At 41.8% G+C, this 21,809-nt stretch overlaps 1 protein-coding gene across 1 annotated transcript in view; it reads left to right on the forward strand.

Moving 5' to 3' along the window:
* The window catches only part of TMEM150C (transmembrane protein 150C), a 378,392-nt gene that overhangs the window by 172,727 nt on the left and 183,856 nt on the right, over positions 1 to 21,809 (forward strand). Inside the window, exon 2 of the mRNA XM_073542890.1 lies at positions 11,886 to 12,003. The gene's annotated coding sequence lies outside the window, so the exon portion shown is untranslated. The remainder of the gene's footprint in view (positions 1 to 11,885; positions 12,004 to 21,809) is intronic.

The following is a 21,809-nucleotide window of genomic DNA, read 5'->3' on the forward strand; positions in this document are numbered from 1 at the left end:
GGGTTCCATTAAAGCGTTCACATAGTCCGTTGGTCTGCGGTTGGTATGGGGTGGTGCGAATGACTCGAACACCACAGGTATGCCATAGGGACTGGACCAGATCTGACATGAACTGAGTGCCTTGATCCGACAATATTTCACTAGGAAACCCTACCCGGGTAAAGATGGTAACAAGGGCCTTGGCTACCTTTACTGCTGTAATACTGGACAGGGCCACAGCTTCAGGATACCTAGTGGCATAGTCCACCACGGTCAGGATATATTTTTTCCCCGACCTGCTGGGGTGGGCCAGAGGACCTATGATGTCGATGGCTACACGTTGAAATGGTTCCTCAATTATGGGCAGGGATTGCAGGGGTACCTTATGCCGAGCTCCTGGATGCCGCATTCGCTGGCACACATCACAGGTGCGGCAATAATGGGCTACCGACTGAGAGACGCCCGGCCAGTAAAAACTTTGGGTGAGTCTCTTTTCAGTCCTTTTTCTCCCTTGATGCCCAGCCAAGGGGATATCATGGGCCAGTTGAAGTAGCTGTGCCCTGTACTTCTGAGGGACAATGAGTTGCCTGGTCGTTGCGTCAGGGTTGCCCTGGTCACTGCCCTTTGTTACACGATAATACAGTCCGTTTTCTCGAGTGAAGCCATCCCCATTATCTCCCATGTGCCCAGTTTCTGCCTTTCGCCTAAGGGCTGCTGAGGTAGTGTCACCCTCTATTTCTCTCCTAAACTCCTCTCTGTCCCAAGACTCTCCCAATGTAGTAGCAGCGAAAGTATTGCTTACCGACTCTGATGCGGTTCGTGGTGGTTGCTCCCCGGTGGGGTCCGGATGACGTAGTGCTTGAAGGGCCTGTAGTCGGGTGACTGCTCCCACAAATTGGCACTGTAACTGCCCAATGTCGTTCCCAAGGAGGATATCTGCAGGAAGTCCTCCCATAACTCCAATCCAACACAGTTTTTCTCCACAACCATAATCCAAACGCACAGAAGCTCGCTGTATATATTTGCGGGCACCGCCCGCCAGGACAATGGGAATTCCCGGACCCTGGTAAATTGCCTCGGGTTGAACCACACGGGGGTCAGCGATAGTCAAGAATGCCCCCGTGTCTCTAAATCCTGACACTTTGTATCCATCAATAAAGACATCCTGCAGGTGGCGTTGCCGTTGCTCTGAGTAGCTAAAGGACAGAGGCCGGAGTCCGTACACTCCAGGAGGGGTATCTATGGTGCCGTGGTTAGTGGTCCACTCTGGTGGGGGTGGTGGTAGCTCTTCCTCAGGTGTGGTGGAATGTACAAGATGCACTGGACGAGGTGGGGCTGCGTGGGGCTCCCTCCGAATCTTGGAGGGACAGCCAGACTGCAAATGTCCAGGTTGCCCACACCCATAACACCTCCTCTCTGTGATACCCCCAGGTCGTGGTCGGAACTGTTGGGGCCTAGGATTGTGAGGCGTGATTGTCATCGGCTTGCGACTAGGTGGAAGGGCAGATATAATTGGAGGGGGACGGGGCGCGGAAGCAGGCCGTGGTTCATTGTCCAGAAGCCTCCTCCATTGCGGCCGGATAGTAAGGGCTTCATCGGCCAGGGCTGCAGCTCTATCCACGGTACACGGCGTGCGCTCCCGGACCCATTCCCGTACCTCTGCAGGGCACTTGGCAAGAAATTGTTCTATAAGGAACGCCTGTATAACATCTTCCACAGTAAAGGCGTTTTCTGCTTCCAGCCATCTCCGACATGCCTCGGACATCTTATGTGCATACATCCTAAACGATCCCCCCGTGGTGCATGGGAGGTCTCGGAACTTGGCCCTATATGAGTCTGGGGTGATAGCATGGTAATCCAGGATAGTCCGCTTTACAATGTTATAATCCCGATTCCGCAGTGCATCAATGGTTCGGTAAGCCTCCGCCAAGCTTCCGTTCAGAAGCCCCACTAACAAACGCATCCAGCTAGAGTGAGGCACCTCCATCACAGCACACTGCTGCTCAAAGTCTTTGAAGAACCCCTCCACATCTCCAGAAGCCTCATCAAATGGCTTAAACTCTGTCCGGGTGATCCGTACAGGCTCCCGGATTGTTGGGGTTACACTCCACATTGCGTTACTCCCTTTTTCAAGCTCCATTGCTTCCTGTCTCTGCTATACCCGGCGGGCAGCCTCCTCCTTGTACTCCTGAGAGACGCCGGGGCCCAGAACCGCCATCTCTTCTTCATACCACACCAACCACTGGCTTTTCTGGATGGGGATCCCTGTCTCCAGTGCTCGTCCTTCAGACATCTGGGAGGAGGTGGCCGGGCTAGCGCCCACCAGTAGATCGATTAAGGCCTCTTTAGTCAGTCCCTGGTAGTTCAGGCCCAGGTCTCTGGCTCTCTCCTGTAAACTGCATACAGTCCAATTTCTGTACTCACTCTGTGGGTGGTTCTCCATTGGGTGATGCTCTGTTGATCCCACTGCTGCCACCAGTTGTCACGGGGTCCTTCTCTGGTATCACACAATCAACAGAGCAAGCGAAGAGTGAACAATTCCAAGACCTTTATTCAGGCAAAAATACGGAAAGGTCCATATTCAGTCCACCACACAAAGGATAAGATAGTCCAGAATAAGAATGCAGTCCAGTATCAGGATAAAATGTCCAGGGAAATGAGTTTCCACAACTCTAGCACCTGAGGATAAAAATGGGTCCTTCTCTCTGAAATACAGCCTTTTCACTATCTTGTCTCTACCGGAACTGACTTGTCCAGCTGCCGTTCTTCCCCCCACCCCCTTCCTTGTCCAGGGGTAGTCAAACAAGTTGCCTCCCAGAAGAGAACAAAGGGCCTTAGGGATTAATGCACTACAGGGGGTCATCAAGATACAGATACAGTGAGGCTGTAGGCTTACAATGTAATAAGAAAAACACTATGAAAATAACTGGAATTGTTAAAAATAGGAATATACAAAAAATGACATCCACATAACATATCACACCATCACACACAGAATGCTTGCACGTGACTATTTTTTTCAGCAAATGAGCAAGGACGTACACTGCGGGCAACGAGATGACATGTGCAGTGTCGATAGAGAGAGAGAGATTTCACGCACTTTCAAAAAGCGGTCCGGCATGTACGTGTGTTTACTGTCCTCCACTCCCTGCCAACTTTGCTTCCCCATTGACATGCATTGGGTTTCGTGTTTCAGTCGGACCTCAGACTTTTCCCGATAGTCGGCCAATTTCGTTCGACTCGACTTTTGAGAAAGTCGGGTTTCATGAAACCCGACTCGACCCTAAAAAAGGCAAAGTCGCTCATCCCTAATGCTCATCCTAATATCAGGATTCCAGAGACATTTTGATATGGCTTTTCAAAGTATAAATTACACCAATTGTATCAACTAAACATAATACAAAGTAGACTGGGTAAATGTCAAAGTCTTCTATCAATGTTCTATGTGGAAAGAATACAAACATACACCAGCACATACTGTACATATTTTCCTATTCCAATCCACTCTAAAAGTACTTTTTGGGGTTATGCACGCAACGTCTCTTTCAGATAGATTAATCCTTGAACTCACTTGAAAAAGTACTAAAAAAGCTACAAAAAAATAACATATGCTTAGCAATGAGTACATCCCAATTAAAGATTTAGGAGCAAAGATAAAGTTTAGACTACAAATTTTTAATTAAAAAGAATTCAACTTCAGGTAAGTCTAATTATTCATTAAACAGGTGTCCAGGTAATAGTTGACTATAAAAGGGCATTACTTAACAAAAAAACTCCCATCTTCATGCTGCCAGCAGTGGCACAACATAGAAGAGAAATGTCAAAATGCCTGTGAAAGAGAAAATAATTTTCTATACAAGAAAGGTGAAGACTACAAGAAGATCATCAAAGCCTTACTTATTAGTCAAAGTACTGCAGCAAAAGTAATAAAATAATTAAAGTAATACAAGAATTTAGCAAAGATGGAACTGCAACTATCTCACATACAGTATATGTCCAGGCCGATCATGGGCCCATGCTCAAAAATGTGAAGACTACTGGGACTCTGCACCCTAGAATGTTGAGACAAAGATAAATGATTTTGGAATTGATGGCTTCAAAACTGTATAGAGTTGCAAAAGTGAGGAAAAATGCTTAATGCCTATAGTGAAACATGGTGGTGTCAGTGTATTTCTATGGCGCTGCATGAGTGCTCCTGGTGTCAGGGAGCTACATTTCATTGATGGTATAATGAATTCACAAATTTACTGCTCTATATTGAAGGAGAAAATGCTACCATCTCTCTGTGCCCTTGGAAGACATGCACTATTCCAACATGACAATAATACAAAACACAGATCTAAGGCCACTATTGCATTTCTGAAGAAGAACAAAATAGAATACTGATTAAGTGGCCCCTGTGCAGCAAAATCTACTGTAGTTAGCAAAAAACCTCAAATGGTGATTAAAGAAAAACCACATAGTAGATTTGTTCACCAAAGATGTCAATTTAATGTGTGTCACAGTGCCATGTTTCTGGCCTGGCTCCATTCAATTGCATTGGGTGAGGCCGCAACCATCTAGTCAAAATGTGGCCGGGAGTATACATATTACATACAGTGGGGCAAAAAAGTATTTAGTCAGTCAGCAATAGTGCAAGTTCCACCACTTAAAAAGATGAGAGGCATCTGTAATTTACATCATAGGTAGACCTCAACTATGGGAGACAAACTGAGAAAAAAAAATCCAGAAAATCACATTGTCTGTTTTTTTTTCATTTTATTTGCATATTCTGGTGGAAAATAAGTATTTGGTCAGAAACAAGCAATCAAGATTTCTGGCTCTCACAGACCTGTAACTTCTTCTTTAAGAGTCTCCTCTTTCCTCCACTCATTACCTGTAGTAATGGCACCTGTTTAAACTTGTTATCAGTATAAAAAGACACCTGTGCACACCCTCAAACAGTCTGACTCCAAACTCCACTATGGTGAAGACCAAAGAGCTGTCAAAGGACACCAGAAACAAAATTGTAGCCCTGCACCAGGCTGGGAAGACTGAATCTGCAATAGCCAACCAGCTTGGAGTGAAGAAATCAACTGTGGGAGCAATAATTAGAAAATGGAAGACATACAAGACCACTGATAATCTCCCTCGATCTGGTGCTCCACGCAAAATCCCACCCCGTGGGGTCAGAATGATCACAAGAACGGTGAGCAAAAATCCCAGAACCACGCGGGGGGACCTAGTGAATGAACTGCAGAGAGCTGGGACCAATGTAACAAGGCCTACCATAAGTAACACACTACGCCACCATGGACTCAGATCCTGCAGTGCCAGAGTTTGTCCCACTGCTTAAGCCTGTACATGTCCGGGCCCGTCTGAAGTTTGCTAGAGAGCATTTGGATGATCCAGAGGAGTTTTGGGAGAATGTCCTATGGTCTGATGAAACCAAACTGGAACTGTTTGGTAGAAACACAACTTGTCGTGTTTGGAGGAAAAAGAATACTGAGTTGCATCCATCAAACACCATACCTACTGTAAAGCATGGTGGTGGAAATATCATGCTTTGGGGCTGTTTCTCTGCAAAGGGGCCAGGACGACTGCTCCGGGTACATGAAAGAATGAATGGGGCCATGTATCGTGAGATTTTGAGTGCAAACCTCCTTCCATCAGCAAGGGCATTGAAGATGAAACGTGGCTGGGTCTTTCAACATGACAATGATCCAAAGCACACCGCCAGGGCAACGAAGGAGTGGCTTCGTAAGAAGCATTTCAAGGTCCTGGAGTGGCCTAGCCAGTCTCCAGATCTCAACCCTATAGAAAACCTTTGGAGGGAGTTGAAAGTCCGTGTTGCCAAGCGAAAAGCCAAAAACATCACTGCTCTAGAGGAGATCTGCATGGAGGAATGGGCCAACATACCAACAACAGTGTGTGGCAACCTTGTGAAGACTTACAGAAAACGTTTGACCTCTGTCATTTCCAACAAAGGATATATCACAAAGTATTGAGATGAAATTTTGTTTCTGACCAAATACTTATTTTCCACCATAATATGCAAATAAAATTAAAAAAAAACAGACAATGTGATTTTCTGGATTTTTTTTTCTCAGTTTGTCTCCCATAGTTGAGGTCTACCTATGATGTAAATTACAGACGCCTCTCATCTTTTTAAGTGGTGGAACTTGCACTATTGCTGACTGACTAAATACTTTTTTGCCCCACTGTACTTGCACTGACATGACCTCCATTCCTGGCGGTGACACTAGAGATTCCTCAAAGCATCCAGTGTGTGTGATGTGAGGATTCACAAGTCTGCAGTCACATAGAGTGATTGCAGACTTGTAGTTTAAGACTGGACAACCCCTTTAAGCTTCTGTGCCTTATATGAGAAATTGCAATCATCAAGAGTTCTATTGTTATCGTTGTGTGAGCAAATAAATCACAAAGAATTATTCTACTGTTACTAATATTGGCTGACTGTTTCTTTAAAGGAGAAACATCAACCACCATCTTACATGTATCTTTCTTTATTTTTTTCAGCTTGTATCTTTTTATGACTTGAATAAATTTGAAAGAACCCTAGACTTGTATCCACCAGCAGCAGTTTTATCTCGGAGTTACAGAGGGTGTGTACTATTGATATAGTATAGACATTTTTGAATGTTCTTTTTTGTGTTTCCCCCTGGCTGAATAGTAATATAGACAGTAGAGGGCCCATGTGCATGAACTGAATATGAGAAACCCCCATAACCCACAGCTCATCATAGCACCAAATTATTTCTCTGTTACAATTCCTCAGTAATTGGGAGCTATGAAGCTTATTAGATAAAGGTTTACATAAAAGTTAATTGAAAGTAGGAAACTGTTTTAAAGATAATGCAGGTGCACAGATTGCACCAATGATATGTCCGCCTTTGTGTTCAGCTCTAATGGGATGGTCTCATAAAATTTATGGACATCATTGGGGTGTAGAAAATGTTGGCCTCTTAAGAGCTGTAGGGCAGGGCCACTTTAATGGCCAGTTATTCATTTCAGCAGAAAGCATGTAATACTGCATTTTGCTTGCAGTCGCCGATAAGGCTTGTCACACATTATTATCTCTGATGACAGGTGGTTTCTGATGCTGGACTCATTGTAAAGTGGACATCATGGGCAGAAAGACATTTTAAAGGAAATATGCCACTGGGTTTTTGCTATGCTGTGTGAGAGAGGCATGTTGTAGAGGTAGAGACCCTGATTACTGCACTTACTGGGCTGCTTCCTGCAGTTTTATAAAATCCTTGTTTTATTTGTTACAGACCTACCAGTTCTCTGAATGTTGCGCTCTGTATAACCCCGCCCACACCACTGATTGGCAGCTGTATACACCGTGCATAGGCAGAAAGCTGCCAATCAGTGGTGGGGGGGTGAGGTTATACAGAGCTAAAGAGTATTGAATAATATATGACAGCAAGTTTACTAGTCCTCTACTGATAATCTCCTGCTAATAAAACAGTAATATTATGAAAACTACAGCAAGAAAACTGCTAAGTGATACAAGACTGGAATCAGGGTCTCTGCTCCTACATCGTGCTGCTCTCAGATTAGGTGATTAGGATAGATTACCTTTAATCACACAAGGAAATTATATAACACATAAAGAGTGCTGTATATACTGTCAGCAGTGTTTGAAACATTTGCTTACTACCTATAAAGAAGCCCAGAATTATTCCAGAATCGAATACAATTTATTTTCCTGTATAAAGAGCCTGCTATCTCTGCGCTGCACAGAGGTTATGTTTGTGCCGCTATTGATATAGCAAATCTATCAGTCTTTGATCTCCCTACTTCCAACGTCTACTTTGACCTTTAAATTACTGTACTGAACAAACTCATGATTAACCTTTGTGAAATACATCGGCCATGAGATTAGAATTTTCTTTTTTATATATTCCAAGTGAATGAAAAATACAGAAGTAAAGCCGTCTTGTCTGGATTTAACCATCTTTATAGTACAAATGATTCATGCTCAGGTGAACAGGGAAAATATATTATAGTCTGTTGAGTTATGGGAACTAAACATTTTATATTTTACCATGGTTTTGGTTTTTCTTCTAATTGTCTTTTATAGGATACTGTATAGAGCCAATATAATAAATGCTAAAAAAAGACAATTTTGATCATATCACCTCAATTAAGCTGGGTTCGTAAATTACTTTTCTTTTTTACAAATACATAAAATGAGGGGTACTGCATACCATGATGCTGTTCTAATATTATATAGACCAGGGGTCTCAAACTCGGCTGGGTATATTGGCCCCATATAGAAAAAAAATTACCTTGGGGGGCTGCATTCTTTGAAGGACAAAGTGACATTTTTAGTAACACCATTTTTTTCTATACACCTTTTGAACATTTTTGCTGTGTTTTTTAAAATTTTTTGAGAGCTTGGGTCATTATGGATGTGGTGATAACAAATGTGCACTCGTATTGTAGTTATGTCCCCAAATTGTAGTTATGTCCCCATAGCCAGGTCCCCATATTGTAGCTATGTCCCCATGTTGTAGTTATGTCACCATATTGTAGTTATGTCCCTATATCCAGGTCCCCATATTGTAGATATGTCCCCATCCAATAACTCATATTGTACGTAGTTACAGGTGCATCTCACAAAATTAGAATATCATCAAAAAGTTAATTTATTTCAGTTACCTGACTTAAAACAACAGTATCGCTGTGCTTGATTGGCCAGCAAACTCGTCTGACCTTAACCCCATAGAGAATCTATGGAGTATTGTCAAGAACAAGATGAGATGAGAGACACCTGACCCCACAATGCAGACGAGCTGAAGGCTGCTATCAAAGCAACCTGGGCTTCCATAACACCTCAGCAGTGCCACAGGCTGATCGCCTCCATGCTATGCCGTATTGATGCTGTACCTGATGCAAAAGGAGCCCCAACCAAGTATTGAGTGCACTTACTGAATGTACATTTCAGTAGGCCAACAGTTCGGATTTTAAAATCATTTTTTCCAGCTGGTGTTATAAAGTGTTCTATTTTTACTGAGAGAATGACTTTTGGGTTTTCATTGGCTGTAAGCCATAATCATCAACATTAACAGGAATAAACACTTGAAATAGATCACTCTGTAATGACTCTATATAATATATGAGTTTCACTTGTTGCATTGAAGAACTGAAATAAATTAACTTTTTGATGATATTCTAATTTTGTAAGATGCACCTGTATGTCCCCATATTGTAGTTATGTCTCCATCCAGGTCCCCATATTGTTGTCATGTCCCCATATCCAGGTCCTCATATTGTAGTCTGTGATGATGCCGATAAGTTGAATGCGGGTGGGCCTCATAGCAGCTTGGTCTACCAGACCCTAACACCAGCCCGGCCTGCGGGCCACATGAAGCAACCTCAAGGACTGCATGCGGCCTGCGGACCGCGTGTTTGAGACCCCTGATATAGACTGTCCCATATTTGTGAGAGCCAGAACCGTTGCAGGTCAACACTTCTGTGTTTATCACCTACTCCCGGTTTTGGATACAAATACTGATGAAAAATACTGACCAAATACTCAACACGTGAGTGTGACCTAAAGGTGAAAACAACACAGCCAATTGTTGATTTTAAGCAAAAAATACTTAAAAACTTTGAGTAAATATCCACATGATATTCTTCTGTATATCAAGACTTAGGAATGTAGTGACCATAGAAGCGTCCATGCCCAAAGATTTGTTGAGATTCTCAACAGTTTATGCGGGTGGGCCTCATAGCAGCTTGGTCTACCAGACCCTACCACTGGCCCGGCCTGTGGGCCACATGAAGCAACCTCAGGGACCGCATGCGGTCAACAACAAATGTTATTGCAGAACAACATTTTTTTGTCTCATATGGCCATATGGTGTAGTGGTGGACACTCTTACTTTCCAGAGATTGGGTGGTAATGCAGTTCTAGGTGTATAAAGGTCATTAGAAAGTTCGCTCTACTGTCCCCTCAGTAAAAAGAAGTTAAAAGCTTCTTTTATAGATCTCATCACCTTTGTATCTAATCAAGGTTTTGTCTTTTCCCCCCAAAAAAATGGGCAACAGGACAGATTGCAAGAGGAAAAAAAAAACTGAGCTCTTCAATGTAATGTCAGTGGTCAGCAGAGATTGGAACTAGTTACCAGGAGAAGCATATAAGTGATGAGAGGTCATAGAATGAGAGCATGGCAAGTGAAAGTGCGGTGTTGGCCACCCAGTCTACCTTAAAGCAACCCAAAGTGTGGCGGATGCCCTGCCAACTCCAGTAGGCATCCAGTGTTTTTTTATCGCCTTCAACTCCATCTTGAGCCATGGCAAATTGTTGGCTGAATGATCTGTAAGAAAATCAATCTGCAAGCCTAGATAGGTCCATCAGGGTCTTTTCTGCCATTATTTTGATAATATCAAGCCATCAGATTGCTGGTCTTCTTCTTCGCCTTGTTCCTTCAATGCAGTCCTTCTCCTGTGATTGGTCTCATCGTAAGTGTGCAAAGTAGGCAAGTCGAACCTTGCTTCGAGTGACATGTCTGGCTTGTCTTGTTCCAAAATTGATTTGTTTGTTCTTCTTGCCATCCATGGTATTGATAACATCCTTCTCCAGCACCATATTTCCACGGCGTCGATACTTCTTTTGCTCTGTTTCTTTATCATCCAGGGTTTTAATCCATATATTACCACAGAAAAAAACAAACTACATACAAATCGTGTCTTCATCACCAGTGAAATATTCCTCGATTTGCAAACTTTTTCCAATCACTGGACAAGGCATCTAGTGTACTGACACAGATTGAGAGTAAGGCCACTTTCACATGATCAGTATTTGGTCAGTATTTTACCTCAGTATTTGGTCAGTATTTTCCCTCAGTATTTAGTCAGTATTTTACCTCAGTATTTGGTCAGTATTTTACCTCATTATTTGGTCAGTATTTTCCCTCAGTATTTAGTCAGTATTTTACCTCAGTATTTGGTCAGTATTTTACCTCAGTATTTGGTCAGTATTTTACCTCATTATTTGGTCAGTATTTTCCCTCAGTATTTAGTCAGTATTTTACCTCAGTATTTGAAAGCCAAAACCAGGAATAGGTGATAAATACAGAAGTGGTGACGAGTTTCTATTGTACTTTTCCTCTGTTTGTCCCACTCCTGGTTTTGGCTTACAGATACTGAGGTAAAATACTGACCAAATACTGAGCGTGTGCACGTGGCCTAAGTGAGTCAAAATCAGAATAGAAAAAAAGCTACAATTGAAAAATGTTTCTTGTGACTAAGGCCTAAGGCTACTACACTGTGTTGTTCTCTTAAGATATAAGAAGCGTTGCCAGGGACTGTTGAAAAGCCATTCAAGTTGAGCCAAGCTGTTTTACTACTGTGTAAAGACTGTTGCTACTTGTAAGGTGTTGCACAACGGGAAGTGTATTCAGATTGACTCCTGATTTATAACTTGTCCACATTTATAGTAATGTTAGTAATGCAAGACTTCCAATATTTTCATATCGCCGGCCGTCATCTTATGGCACCACCTCCATATCAGAGGAACCTTCGTTCACGCAGAAACAAGCTGCACTTTCTTGCTTTTCTTTCTTTTTGCAGTGAGAAACCATTACTTTTAAGCTATCAATTGTCAGTTAGTACATTATAAAGTAGGCGTTTTACTATCCACCTAATGGCACCTTAACAGCAAAATAAATTAATGACAACGCTGCAGTTAACATTTCAAAAGCTATAAAGCTGATGTCCAATTACCAGCAAAGATTTGTGATATTATTGCTGAAAGATTCAACAAGGGGATAATAAGCGAGAGTATATCACACAGGAATAGGTTGAAATATTCATCAGTAGTGACTAACGAAAGGACGTACTGCCTTATTAAAGCATTCTAACGTTTTTTATTTATTTCCTTTTCTGTTAAGGTGATTGCCTTTGTGATGATTAAGAAATTATATTCCTCTATTGCAAATTCAAGAACAAAGTGTTCCATTTCTCCACTGACCTTTATTGAGAGCCTATAAGTCAGCTATTCACCAAAAGGTAGGGAAAAAGTTCACCATAAGGCGGTACATAACCTTGTTGTTATTTTTTATATGACAAATGTTATGTTTTTTGTGAGCACATTAAAGTAATTTATTTCAGTATGTCTTTTGTAAAATTGAAAGAGAATTGCATTCCTATAGGTGAAGGTTACGTGCTATATTTTCCTTACATACGTAAAGGGAATCTGTTAGTAGGATCAACCCTCCTATGCCATCTGTATGGCCATGGAGATCAGAGGAAGCTGAATAAAATGATTAATTGATTTCTGCGATCTGCTGTCTTATTACAGAGAAATCCATGTTTTTCCTGTATGTAAATGAGCTGTTCAAAACTGTGAGGAGGATGTTGCCTGGAAGATAACTCCGCCTTCAAAGTTTATTTTAAATAAAAAGGGGAGATACCAGTGTGAAACAGGTTACTAACTCAGAACAGGAGAAATGAACTTTGGCTTCTTGCAAACGCATTTTTTTGCAGCTTTCCGAGCTCTGCTTTATTGCAACAATATTGCAACCCTGTCTGCCTGTGAGATGGAGGCTGGAACTGAGAGCAACCTGCAGATGTGTCAGTTATAGTCAAACACAGCTCTGCAGTGAGATCAGGAGAGCAGAGAGCGGCCATTACACATCACACTGGTAATGCCCACTTTTATATAAAATAAGCTCTGGAGGCAGAGTTATCTTCCATCCAGCATCCTCCCCATAGCCTGGAAGAGGTCATTTGCATGAAGTGATAAAAGAGGATCAACAACAAGACATGATATGAAAGATGCAGAGAGGACGGATATAAGCAGTCTATAGCCTGTATGCCCATATTAATAATTTAGATAGGTCAAATGTGGTGAAAGATTCTCTTTAAGGCCACCATACACATTGGATGACTACTCAATATTAGTGAGATCAGCTGACAGTCTAATGTGAATGGATGCCTCATGACTTTCCGTCAACAGATATTGTCAGGGAATAGAAGAAACCGGACTGCTGTATTTCCAACACCCATTTTGTTTATTTAGCAGGAGATAAACCAGCAGCCCTGTCATTGAAAATGGGAACATTTGGTGTTCCGGAGTATGGGAGATTGTTGTCGGCTGAACTATCTAATGTGAATGGTGATCATTACTGCTTGGCTGATTTTTAGCTCAGATCCAATAATGCGAGCTCTGATGACCTATGACAACAGTCTAATGCACAGCTCCTGTCTCATGATTCTTTTCAGGCTGCTGCTCTCTGCCTTCTTGGCTGATGTGAATGGGCCTAACACATGCTATGTCCTAGTGATTGCGTCAATAGCATCCTTGTCATAGGCTTATCAGAATAACTGACCCATCACCCACTCATAATACAGTTGCTGATGCAGTTACACATCTGCCTAATTTATATTGCTGCATCCGTAACAACCCAAATTATTAAACAATTACATTATTTAGCCTGTAATGTGAATGCTATAGAAAAATAAAAATAGAAAACGATGCCAGAATTGATATTTAAAAGAGATTAAATAAAAATTAGTATTACCCAAAATTGTATCGGTATAACTTCTTATTGCAAAAACAAGCTATCGCATAGGTCCATCTCTCAAACGTTAGTTAACTAGTAAAGATAACCTGTCATATTATGTCACACGGCAAAGGAACCGATTTGTCCTCAGATATAATGAAGGTACAGTTCTTATCAATGTACAAATCCTCATTATTCTCTTTGCTAATTTGGCTTTTATCCGGAGTCATATTGCAAGACTCGTTAATGGGTAGATAGTGACTTGTAGGAATGCTGCTTCCAACAGGTGGCGCTATAGAGTTCCTCACTGAAGAGGCAATTTGCATATTCTCTCTATACATTCCAAAGACCTACTGATAGGGAATTTAGATTGAGAGCCCCAGTGGGGAGAGTGATGAAAACTTCTGTAAAATGCTGTGGAATTAATGGCGCAATATAAGCGAGTAAAATAAATAAAAGTAAATACAATTCAGAATCCTTCCATGCTGTCTAAATTGTAAATGCAGGTGCAGAAAAAAATGGTATAATAATGGTGTATAATATATTCAGTACCATATCTTTTTCATTTTTTGTGACAAAAGTCCCTTCCTGTTAAATATTTGCAGATTAGTTTGTTCATTGTGAAATGTTCTGCTTTAGATTTTCGAGAACAGTCTCACTTCTGCCATGGGGAAATAAAAAGCTTAGCGATACAGTCGTTGGTAGGAGAAGCAGCTGCCCGCTGTCTCCTGCTGTGTATGTAGACAGGAATTATACAAATCCCCCATGGTTGCTCATGGCAATTGCAGCAATAAACTCAGGCCAGAACAAATATACAAAAGCAGAATTTCCCAGATGGTGAATAAAATTTGAATTTTATTGGGTCCAATAAAGAAAAAACTGGCAGACACGATTGTGGTGCAGCTCTGCACACTCCAAGTCACCAGGCATCATTTCAATTGTTAAATATTACCCAGCAGTGTCTAAATCACAGCGCACAAAAAGTGTTGTTATAGGGACCCACTAATTTAAAAGTGGGAAAAACATCACAAACTCTAACTGCAGATGGCACGGATTTAACTTGGAAATACAAACTACTAAATACAAAGCCAATCATGTCTAAAGGGCCTGTCACACTAAGCGATATCGCTAGCTATATCGCTATAACGTCACTGGTTTTTGTGACGTAGCAGCGATATTGCTAGCGATATCGCTATGTCTGATACTTACCTCCGACCGCTCCCCCGCTGGTTATCGCTGATCGCGCAAGAACGTCCTGGACCGTTTCTCGTTGTCAGCTTCCTGCTGGACTTCCTGCTGTGGCTACGAGCGACGCGTGGATGCGGGCGGGAGGACGTCAGGATCGCCTCGTCTGACAGGTAAGTAGCGACCCCCGACCCCTGCGATGTCGCTGGTGAGATCTGCCTGTATGGCAGCTCACTAGCGACCACTTAGCGATGCACCAGCGATCCTGACCGCGTCATATCACTGGTGCATCGCTAAGTGTGACAGTACCCTTAAGCTCACATTCAGTCCAAATATAAGCTGAATGTCACGATTCCTAAAGAAATAGGCTCGGAGTGATTTTAAGATAAAGCACAGTTATGTTAACCAGACAAGTACCTTTCAACACATGAATAGAGCCCTGTTCAAATGGTGCTCTGTAATCCCAATCCAAGGCTGAGTACACAGAGTGGCTTCTCCCACTGAAAGCCAAAGGTCCTTGTGCTGAAAAATTGATTAATATAGTTCCCCTTGTTAAAAAAAAGTTGGAGAAAGGGGAACTATATTAATCAGATGTCTAAAGAAGAAAGTGAGTGGATATTTAAAATGAACACTTTAATGCCGAATGGACTAAATAGTGAAATAGAATTATTTGCTTTTAATGTCTAATATTCCTCTGCTTGTGTGGCAGGTATTTAAAGTGCTATCTCTGAATCAAGGACCATCCCTGACGAAGGACGCTGTAGTCTTCTGAAACGCGTAGGAAATTTGGTCCTTCTAGCGCTCCTTAGCTGATCACGTGACTTATCACGTGATTGTGATGTCATGCAAGGTCCTGTTCCTTGCCGGCTTGCAGCTTTTACACAGTGCCTATGTCGCTGTGCTGCGGCGCGATTCTGTTAACAAGGTGGACGATTGTCATCGGCCGGGACATCGTTCTTTACCTGTCATCACATCAGTGACATATTATTATTAACCTTTGAGACCAATTTTGGAGGTTTCTTCACTTGGACTACAACGGGACAATTTTTCAGCACAAGGACCTTTGGATTTCAGTGGGAGCAGCTACTCTGTGTACTTGTAGGGAAGGTGACCTGATGGACAGACAGATGTGTCAGAATAGAGAAAGGAAGGTTTGCACAGTTTAGACAGGTGTCAGTTACTACAGTGGGGAAACAGCTGAGAAAGTGTAGTGGACGTGCAGTACCTTGGGTTGACCATTAGAGGGCAGGGAGGAGTGTGAGCAAAGGACTTGACATCAGCTTAGGGCTTAGGAAACCGTTGGTCATGGGGGGCGAAGAAACAGGGAACTGGGAATGATATAAATTTGACAGGAGGGTTCCAGAAAGTTCCAGTCCCCAGGGGGAGCTCCAGTGACAGGAGGACTACGACAGTTTGTGCACTGTGAGGAAAACCAAACCAGGGGGACTGAGGAGAGAGAAAGTCAGGGGGGTGGTCCTGACACCAGAGTACCGCAGTATAGACGAGGCACTGAGGTAAAGCATACCGTATTGAGAGAGAGAGATGACTGATCAGTAAAAGTGCTGTTGGTTTACGGGCCTAAGGCGGCCACAGTGACGGATCTGACAGGAGCGTCGAAGAGTAAAGAGGGGACGGTGCGTAAATGTACGTCCCTGGTGTAAAGTATGGTGTGCGGGAAGTGGCCCTGGAAACAGAGGGCCGATAAGTGAAGTGAAGTAAAGTGAATTGAAGTGCGGTGTACTTCGGAGGCCGTCAGGCGGACGGCAAGAGAATAAACTTGGACCTGTTGTACCCGAAACTTGCCTCATCTTGTGTCTCTACGTCACTGTGCGGTATATTGAGGGACCACCCCCCCAGTCCGGCCTGCGATCTACATACTCAGCCTTGGATTGGGATTACAGAGCACCATTTGAACAGGGCTCTATTCAGGTGTTGAAAGGTACTCGTCTGGTTAACATAACTGTGCTTTATCTTAAAATCACTCCGAGCCTATTTCTTTAGGCATAGTAGCGTTTTATCATATTTAATATTTTTTGGGGATATTGTATGTTATAATTTAGGGTGTTTTGTGTTTGGATTTTAGGACACTTTTTTTAGCGCAAATATTTATATAATTATAATTATTATTTCATTGTTTAGACAAATAGGTGGTATTGTCTTTTTATTTGCTGCTTTTCGTGTCCCTCACGCAGCGCCCCAAGTTAAGTTATCACCATTTTAATGAATGTCACGATTCGACTGGCGAGTGACCTGGGACCAGGGACACCTTTCCTGGTCCTAACACTATGGGTCACCATAGCTCGCCCTGTTCCCTGGGATACTTCAAATGGTGAAGATGCCGTGGCCTCCGCCCTTGCCCTATCTCCTAGATTAGCTCTTCGTCTGTCCCCTTCCCCCATCCATGGAAGAGGGTGCGCTACAGTGCACCACAGTACACCAACCCGACAAACAGGGTAGCAAGACAAGGGTAAACTGAAAACTACACACACAGAAAATATACACTGACATATAACAGACGTATTCACCAGGGTGTGTAGAGAGGGGGAAGAAAGCAAAACAGGGAAGGATCAGGAATTTACAGCTGTACAAACCAGACAACAGTCGCTAATAAATTCCTCCAGCACTCCTTCACAAAACCAACTTCTCCCACTCCTATGTCTTGCAGCAATTGCTAACTCGGACAAGGACTTGGTAATCGAGCCCAGATTTTATAGGAGATAGGAGTGGCTAACCGAGCACAGCTGAATGCAGGAATTTCCAACATTGCTGATTAACCCCTATTCTGCTGAAATAAATAAACCTGTTTCATACACTGGAGAAGTGCTTCTTCTCAGAGGCGGAGTAGGAGCCGCCAGATGCTGCGGTCTTCTGGCTCCACTCTGTTGCAGTAACCCTGTGACACTGAGCCTATGAGTTTATTCAACAAGGGCTGCAAAAAACAGGTGACAGCTCCAATGTAAAAGCTTGTTGGGCATCATAGAGTCCATCTGCAGAGCTTCCACATACAGATTAGCCAAATTTAGTAGGGATTATCAGTGTGTGCTAAACTCCCCCATACACATTAGACTAAAGTTGGCTGAAACCGATTGGTTTTGCCGATGGTCTAATATGTATGGGGACTCTGTCCAACTGATGATTGGGAGATATGTCATATGTCTGATTTCAAACTGCCAAGCGACTTGTTCTCCTTGATATGCGCCACCTGCCGGTGTCAAACGGTGGCTTTCTCATAGAAAACACAGGAGTTAATTATGCGTGTTGAGATTTTCCTGATTTCTAGCTATCATTTAGTTCATATAATTGAACCCTCTAATTCAGCCTTATGTTACAGCAAGGATAAAAGCTATAGTGGGTGAAAGGTATGGAATCACACACGGGCCCTGGTATGAGAAGACATCACTAAAAACGTGTGATAGTTCTTAGATTGGACCCAAGAGCTTCAGGGTATGCTACTTGCAGCAATTAGGTTATGTTCATGCCTGTACTCGTGTATCTGGTAGATGTTCAGTAGGGGTTTACATCACTTTTGACAGTATAAATAGCACAGAATGCAGCACTGCTCTTGGCTTTGCACAAAAGATTCCTCTACAGAATACCGATGGACTCCATTATAAGTAAATCGTCTTGTACAATTGATCAGTCACACTGTCATGTCTCACTGTCATGAAGGTCTTGATGCTAATTTGATCTGAGCCTTCGAATCCATTTACATGAACTGACCAGCGGCACAATCTGATCACTGATTGGTAAACTTTTACTGATCGGCGATCGTTTAAGTGCCTGTTTAAAGGCAGACAAAAGTAAATGATGCACACTGCAATAGATTATTCAACACATGTAGACTGCCATTGTTCTCGGCAGTGCTGGTCTTGTTTATACAAGATGATGCCGAAAATGATCAATGAGCGTTTTGCTCATTCATTGGGTGATTAACAGCCTGTTTGTGATTGTCAGCCTGTTTACACTGCAAGATATTCGTGAAATGAGCGGTTTTAACAGCACACAACCATCTTGCGGTTTAAATCCATTTGAACCAATATGTGCCCTCTTTTAGGTACAAGTTTCCTTTAAACAGCGTTTGTCTTCAGAATAAAACACGGCGAGCGGGTCATAACCGTAAACAGGTTAGCCACAAAATGTGATATGTAGCTCTGCCTCAGATCAAGATTGCAAAGCAGCTGGATGTTTCCACAGAAACCTTTTACACTTCCCTGTAGTCTGCTTTTACAGAATAAAGTCCTATATGATTACTGTAGGACACTAAGGTTTCAGTTGTGTTTTATATCCAAAGAAACTACAGCATATGTAGGCAAAAATTTCACTAATCTTCTTCAGTTATTATAACGAGGCTGTAAAATCTCGAGTGTGCTGTCTCAAGTACATCGTTTTTCCTATCAAGGTTATTAAAGATTAGATAATACGTTCCATGTTCTCTTTATTTTAGAGGAGAGATTCTGTTCTAATATTCTAAAATTAGATGACGTTTCTGGTTTAGTATTCATACAGTATATTCATAGTAAAAGATTTATAAAAGGGTAGAAAGATGGAGCAGGGGGGTAACTATGGTGGGTGCAGGGTTTGTAGTCGCACCAGGACCATGGAGCATTGGGATACTATTAACCCCTTCCTGACATCTGCCATACATGTAAGGCGAACGTCTGGAGTGGATGTTTGGACTAAGATCAGAGGTTGAACCCTTCCAATTCTCAGCAGGTGATTCCGGTGTTATTCAGCCATCAGCTGCCTGTAACAGCAGCGAGTGGAGCTGAGCCCCGCTGCTTTTAACTAAGTAAAGGCAATATTTTAATATTTTTTGTAGAAAACTCACTATCTGTATGATTATTGTGTGTGTGTGTGTGTGTGTGCATATACAGCATGTAGTTCAAGTCCAATATAAAGTTTACTTCTTGCATTTTTGTGTCTTTTTCAATTCCTTCTGCCCATCTGTGCATCCAGCCTCACATAGCTGAATAGGCAGTCAGATTCATATTTATTAAACATTATCCAGCAGCACACTGCTTCTTCTCAGTGCTGCCTGTCCCACCTTCTGCTGTCTTGTGTGCTTCTTGAAAGAGATAAATAGATAATTTAGGCAATTTTTATTTATATAAAGTGATGGAAGGATTGATAGTTCTGAATGTAGTGACGATGAGCCGCTAATTGACCAATGTTCATTACTAGTTACAAATTCCCTATTTCATTAGTGGTTCATGGTTATCTTCAGAGCATGATCATGCTCACCCTCTGCATGCATAGAATAGCTGAGCTGTGATACAACCCGACTGTTAGGTAATGAAGATGCCTTGAGAGTTTCTGAGGAATGTTTTATTAGAGAGGGTCATAGGCGCATCTGTTTTCATGAATTAGACATGGCATGTTCAGCATAGCTACAACCCAGCTGCCAGATGTTTTCTTAGACAGGGTTATTAGGTGCAGTTCAGCATGTTCCACTGACTAACAGCACTAGAAGTACTAGATGACTTATCCAGTGCAAATGGGAGGTAAAGAAAGCCCTGGAGGAGGTCATTATTAGGTGGGTGATAGCTGCAAATCAGTATTCATTAAAAAATAACAGTATACACATGATTATTCTATATGTACAGAAAACTGAGAACACATTTTTATTTTGGAAATAACCCTATAAATTCACCCCAATACACTAACTTAGACCACACTATACATACAGACCCCATAAAAAAAACTCAGACCAGATCGCTTAATGCGCACAGACTGCAAATGTAATACAATCATCAGACCAAACCCAGGATGCAGACCCCCTTGATAAAACACATCTATAATGTGACCCCCCTTTCAAGATTTTCTGTACCAGATGACCTCTTCCATATTCATTTTGTAGAGGTTACATTTTTTCTTGACAGTGGGATTTAAAGTTCTCTTAATAAGCTTAACTAACGCAGTTCTGTTGGGCGTCAAAGCTGATCAAAGCTTTGCCTGTGACACACTTAGTTTCAATAATCTACTAATATATTGTACAATAGCAAATAAGATTAATGTATATGTCTATTTGTAGACTTATAGAGGGACATTAAAAGCTAAGCCCCTGACATTAGATTACTACTGTATTATTTTTTTCCCCAAATCCTCTATTACAAGATGATCTTTGGGCTGACACTCAGATATTAATTTCCGGATGTTTTAAAAAGCTACAAGATAAGAAATGCTGACTGCCAATTTTAATGTGATGAATTATTATTTTGTTTCATTAGATTCCTGAGGCTAAATCAACTGTATTAAAGCTTAATTATGCTGTCCTCAGCATTATACAGGAAAAGCAAAATTAGATCCCAATTATTACATTCCACGTGTTGGAACAATAGCAGAAATTAAAACAAAGGCATTAGGCAGCTCTATGGTTACTTTTAAAGTTGATCAAAATGGATTATTTCAAACAAAACAATAATTCATTGTTTGAAATTTAACAAACGACTGATTACAGACCGTCATCGTCCTGAATGGTGTTGGCTGAGTTTACAGTTTTAAGAGTTTTTAGTCTACGAATCATCTGAACTTGAAAAGAAAATTGCCAGAAAGATTGTTCTTCTCCAAACCAACATGATCAATGAAGTCTGACCAATTTGAATGACTGAAAATGTGTACGACTGTATTGGGGTCACAATCATTCACCAAAGGTTAGTTTGTTCAGTCACCATCTTATTCCTAACTAATATGCTCGGCCACCTTTAGTTATTTTATGGCATAAAAAGTTAAATATAGTTTAATGAGTAGAGTAGCCTGACTTCATCTACAAGCCATCAAAGAAGTCTAAAGTCATCAATGAAGAGTTCATCATTCGGGATGTTTAGGTGGCATTTTCTCTTTTCATCAACTTTCTATCAATTGAAACATATATAATGTAATTTAAAAGAAAAGTTAGCAAAATATGGGACAGACTCATTGGATGCCACATTTCCATTAAGTCAATCAATTAGGCTAGGTTCACATTAGTGTTTGAGTCCGCAGCATATCATCCGCATGCGCAAATGCATGTAAAAACGCATGCAAAACACATGTTTTTTTTTTAATTCGTTTATTAAACAAAGAAGATGCATAACATACATTTTGGCTTATAATGATAAAAAATACACACATAACCCTCCAAATGTA

The sequence above is a fragment of the Dendrobates tinctorius genome, unplaced genomic scaffold (assembly GCF_039654945.1).
Source record: "Dendrobates tinctorius isolate UK_male_01 unplaced genomic scaffold, ASM3965494v1 ptg000011l, whole genome shotgun sequence".
In the NCBI taxonomy this organism is placed as follows: domain Eukaryota; kingdom Metazoa; phylum Chordata; class Amphibia; order Anura; family Dendrobatidae; genus Dendrobates; species Dendrobates tinctorius.